Genomic DNA, 5,874 nt, shown 5'->3' on the forward strand with positions numbered 1-5,874 from the left:
CTGTCAAGGTTTTTGTGCTGCTTTGTATGTTGTCCTTGATACTCTGCTTTCCTTGGTGCCATTGGAGTTGTTTGGGGCATCTTGAATCTACCTGAGAGACAGCCAGGAATTATTTGATTCAGAATTTAGAAACCAAATTTTTTAGATCGGGGAAAAAAAATAAACACACTTCAGCTGTTTTTTCAAGCCTTTAAGTGAATCTGTTTGGGGAGGTATCCTTGCTTTATCATGTGATCTGACAACTGGGGGCAGGATGAGATTTGGGAAGACTAAAATCTATTTGTATTTAATTGTAATGGGCTTAAACCTAACACACACACTCTCCCACCAGTATCTCCAGGTAATCCAAAGCAGTATCTGGATCATTATTGCAAAAGCAATTTGAAAACTGCTTGTTGTGGTTTAGCCCCAGCTGTCAATGAAACACCACACAGCTGTTCCTTCACTTCATCCAAGCAGGATGGGGGAGAGAATGGGTTATGTGTGGGCTTTAAAAGCATCTCACAAAAAGGAAGGTGCTAGCAGAGGCCCCTGGGCAGTCTCACTGCCTGCCTTTTGTGACGTGCAGCAAGCTCCCAAAGTGTAAGAGAATCAAATGTGCAGCCACAAGGATAGTTTTTCTTCTGCATGCTCACATCTACTTCTTCCAGAAATGTATTTGGAAAAACAATTTGGTTTGTACTCGGGCTGGATTTCCAGCAGCTAAAAAGGCATTTGAAGAAGAATTTGGTTTGGAAAGACTCCACAGCCAACTAAGGGTGGTATTCCAACTATATTTAGGATTTGGCCTACATATAATTTGCTTCAATCTTGTCTAAGCTTCCTCTCAACTTTAAAAAGTTCTCTACTAAAGGCAAATCCACAGCATCTGGGCACTGTCTCAGCACAAGGAGCCAGCAGGTCTGATGTATGAGTGAAGACTTGAAAGGGCAGAGTAGAAAAGATGCTGTGGCTGAAGAATGGTGATTGACTGATTGACTGATTGATTGATTGATTGATTGATTTAGTGGTGACTTTGGTGGTATTTGCTGAGGTTGGGACAACCTTTGGGTCATGGCTGTGGGTGCTGGTGCAGCACCCAGCAGGCAGTGTCCTGCTGATCACTCAACAACTGCATCCCCCAAAGAGCTTGCAAATCATGTCCCTGGGAGACAAGCCCAACTCTGTAGGCATTATTTACAGACAGACCCCTGGGCTTTGCTGTCCAAGTTTGCCCATCACCCACTTGAATCAGTATGTTACTGTATATTACTGTGAGATCAAAACCATAATGTGGTGACCAATGACAGGGCCTGAGGAAATGGCCTGAAGGTGTGTCAGGGGAACTTTAGGTTGGACATTAGAAAAAAGTTCTTCACCCAAAGGGTGGCTGGGCACATGGCTGTGAAACTTGGACCTTATGCAGGATCAAGATACAGGGCTAAATGCCCTTGGCAAGTCAGGATTTGACTGGGATGCCAACAAAACAAAAAACATTTAACTGCCCTGAAAATAGCTTACTGTAGTTTTCCTATAATGCTTGTCTCCAAAATGAACATGGGAATGAAAAAGAAAATAAAATGCATGGGGGAAGGAAAGAGTCGTCTGTGCTTTTTGGATGGTTTGACTTCAGTGACCAAACAGAGGTTTACACAAGGGCCTGACCTGAGCCCTGGCTTCTCTTCTTACTAAAAGTGTCGAGTGCCAGTGACCCTGAAGTTCCATGGGTCATTTGTCTCCTGAGTTTGTTCTCTGAAGTCCAATAACCAGAGCTGAAGGCAGTGTTTGAAAATCTCCCACTTGCAGAAGGTGCAAATTATCTCAGGAGAAATGTTTTTGTTGCTGTGAAGCGCTGGCTGCTATGAAAAGATGCAGTGGCATCCCAATGGAGATGGGAGAAGAAGAAAATGTGATGGAAGAAAGACCAGAGTTCTGCTGGGAGGAGAAAATTCAGCACATGGGTCCTCTTTACCCTGACATTTCCAAGCTGTGTGAGCTGGAGCACTGGCTCCACTTAACTTGGTGGCAAAACTTATTTTGACTTGTAGGAAACCCAGGCTTTATTACAGCTGTTTGTTATTAAAGTTTTAACTGAACATCCTGCTCTCCTTGACACATTTTTCAGACGTTACATCTGCCAAGAAAGAAACTTCTGGTGTGTGCCTATAAGTTTATGTTTAAGAAACCCTGCTCTGGCCTGAGTGTTGCACTGATCCCTTTGGGTTCCACCCGTTTGGCTGCAGCTCAGTTGCTCTGGGACAAGAATACTGCAAATGTTTGTGGTCGGTAATTAAAGCCTTTCTTCATAACTTCTCTGTCCTGGAGAAACTGAGCTGCTGCCAGTGATGCAGAGCACGTAGGAGGGCACCTCTGGGGTCCCACCAGGCTGGCAGCAGAGCAGGCAGTGACTGCTGCAGGGACTGAGGTGCTGGAGCTGCTGCCCAGGGCTGTGCCACTGCCTCTGAGCCCTCAGCACAGCCCATGGCCTGAGTCTGACACACTGAGCTCCACAAACTCCATCTGGCCAAAGTCCCTGCTAAAGGACCGGCAGATGAGAGCTTCTGGGCCCACCATCCTGCCAGCACAGGAGTACTGCTTCGTGCTTGCCCTCTGTCCATCCTGTCTCCCATCTCACCAGGAGAGTGATTTAGCAGTCACTGAGAGCCATGCAGAGCCTTATTAGGGAGAAAATGTAAAGTTGTAAGTAAAATGTTGCAAGACATTTCAATAACGTAGTGAAGCATCAGGGACCTGCTTTCACTGGGACACACCTGGCATGTTAAATTTCATGCACATCTTAACTACCTTTCCTCCAGAAACCACTAAAAGGAGTTGAGAAAGGGAAAAAATATCCCAGATAAAATAATTTTGAATGCCCAATCTTAGGACAAGTTGTAACATGTCTCTACCACTAGCCTTGACCCAAGCTCTGAGTCAACCAGCTAACTTTGGCATCAAATCATCTGACCGTGGAAATCTCACAAAAGTCCCAGGGAAGCTTCTCATTGCTGAGGTCTCACAAGTCACATTTCAGGAGCACTGGTGACTGGCAACAAGCTTAGCAAAAAGCAAAGCACCCTCCTGGATGTTCTTTTCACCAACGGGTTCAAAACCAGCCTGGCTGGGAACAAGCAAATCTTGATTATGGCTTTGAACTAACTTCTCAGTTCCTTGTCACTCATGTGTCCAGCACCTCTCCACCAGCAATGACACTCACTCCTTGGCACATTCATGCGTGGCATGAATGTGCCAAGACATGGAGCCAGGCCCCTCAGGCCTGCAGCCAGTGATGGAGCCCTCTCCCTGCCCTGTCCCTGGTCTGGGCTGTCAGGGCTCTCCAGGGCTCAGGGGTGGGTTCCTGTGGATGGATGGAGCTAGAACCAGGAGCTGGCAAGGTGGGCACTTGCTGATGAGCCTGTCAGCCTCCAGTCCAGCCTGCTCCAACCCTGGGCTTGCCCTTTCAAAGGGAGCTTCCCCCCGGGCTTGCCCTCAGCAGCAGGGATTGTTGCTGCAGCAGCAGCTTAGCAAAGGGCCCCGTGCCAGGATGGGAACGTTTCCTTTGGAGGCATTTGACCACCAGTAGCTCATAAGCCAGGGACCAGAGCCCACTGCAGCCCATAGGTCCTCATGACCCTCAGCACAGAAAAACTTTTCATCTTGAGCTGTTATTCACTCTCCAGTCTTCTGCCATCCTGCCAAAGCCCCCAGCCCTGCAAGCACCTCAGTGGAGAGGCCAAAGGAAGGCTTCACCAGCTACAGCAAAGTCTCCTAAGCACTTTGTTTAAAAAACCCTGGGCCAGCATCGCACACATGCCCAGAAAATCAGCACAGAAGTATTCGCGAAGCATGGCCATTAAGAGACCGCTGGATTTTTGTGGGCATTCTTTAAATGTGGGGGTTTTTTGTCTCTATCAACTTTTTTTTTTTTCTTTCTGCACTAGAGGGTGGAGAGCCCTGAGATGTACAGAGCCAGCCTTGGTCCCTCTGCTGGCATCAGCCCAAACACCAGGTCTGCAGCCTCGCCCCTGCTCTTTCCTCACACTGGAGCCCAGCTCTTTTCTCTCTCCAATACCACTCTCTGAAGCCAAATGACTTTCATCAGTGTAGAGCCAGAAGAGCAGATGGAAAAACTGGGTTGTAATGGTAATGTCCTGGTAAGGGAAGTTACATGATAATAAAAAACAGACTCAGGGGTGTCTTCTGAATCTGGTCTCACAGGTTTTACCCAGCACTCAGTGACCCCAGTTATAAGGATTTCAATTGACATGGAAAAAAATCCATCTTCTGATTCCTTTTAACTATACAGTTTCAGTTAAAATCCATAGAAGCAAAATCACTGAATTCTTCTTAGTTAATTTGCAGTGGGTCCCCCAGGGTATTACTTTTGCTAGAAATGCCATTAGCATTTACAATTAAGTTCACTGTGAGGCACTTCTGGTTTTAATTATATAGCGTTTATAATGCTTCTTCTGGCACTCTCTTAGCATGGAAAAAATGAACCTAGGATGTAGAAAGATAAAAAAGCTATTAATTCCAGGGCTAGAAATGCCAGATCGGTACAGTTACAAACAGATTGCTCTCTGTAACCCTGCCCAAACAGCTGCCTCTCAGTGCTCGGATAGGAATGCACCAAATATGACAAAAATGTCTTTATCTGGGGAAGCTAATTTGAGACACTTTTACTTTGGCCGGGCAGTAGAAATACTTAGAGAAGAAATCATTAAACTTGCAGTGAAAAAGCTGTTCTTGCAGGATGCATTGCACGCAGTGTTTCCGCAGCAGCTTCCCCGTGCGTCCATCTCAGGGAGACTGGAGCGGCTGCTCAGCCCAACCTGACCAACCCAGCTGAAACACACGGGCTCCAGGGAAGCTGCGTTTGCCAGTGGCTCCAACAGGGCTCTGAGAGGAGATTGCCAGCACCTGTGGAGGCTCAGTTTCCAGACCAGCACACACCCCACATCCTCACTCACCCTGGAGAGACAAAGGTCGGGCACTGCAACCGGTGGGGAAGCAAAACAGCTTCCTGCTCCATGAAAAGGGACAATCCAACATTTCAGAGCTTCCCACTGCCTCAGGAGAGGGCTGAGGTTCTTCACAGTTTAAATAAAAAGGACCAACAGCTCCAGCATCCTCCTGGCACACAGGTGATGTGGCTCAGTCTCTTCTCTGCGCTTGCAGCTGTTCAGGGCTGAGAGGCTCCAAACCTACCTTGGTGAGGCAATGTGCCTCCTGAGATGAGAGGACCAAATGCCAGCTGTCAGACTGGCTCAAAAAGAGCAGGCAAGCCCAACAAGCACATGCACCACATAGAGCTTTGTAAAGAGAGTGATTATAACCCAATTACAGAGAGAGGGAAAGCACACAGCACACAAACAAATTGTTACTGGAGAGGTGCCCTGAAAGATTTTTAATTGATCCAGAGCTTGGCTGTTTAAAAATTCATAGGCTTCAAGTTACTCTTGCCACATTTAAAATTAGTTTAGCTTTTGAGTTTAGCAGCCTCAGCACTTGCAACCAGCTACCTACAAAATGTGGTCAGTTCAGGACCTCTTGCAAACAGCTGATCCAGTTTTGGGCAGCACATGTTCTCTTTCCATGCCCAGTCATTGCAGGAGACTCCAAACCAGTGGTGGTTGAAAGGAAGGGCCATTCACAGTCCTGAAGGACACTGAGTGCCAGCAGGATACAAACAAGGTTATACATATATTTTTAAACTCAAGAAACTGGGGCTTAGAAATGCTCACTCTTTGTAACAGCAATTGAAACACTGAAAATCTGCCAGGGGTTCTGCTCTCAGCAAAACTCCAAGGATCAGAGTCAGCTCCATCTGTCGAGTTGTTTCCAGAGCAGATTGTGGCACAGCCCAGCTCTTTGCTGTCCCTTTTGGCAGCAGAG

The sequence above is a fragment of the Melozone crissalis genome, unplaced genomic scaffold, assembly GCF_028551555.1.
Source record: "Melozone crissalis strain CALT ecotype California unplaced genomic scaffold, PUWL_Pcris_2 ptg000027l_1, whole genome shotgun sequence".
In the NCBI taxonomy this organism is placed as follows: Eukaryota; Metazoa; Chordata; class Aves; order Passeriformes; family Passerellidae; genus Melozone; species Melozone crissalis.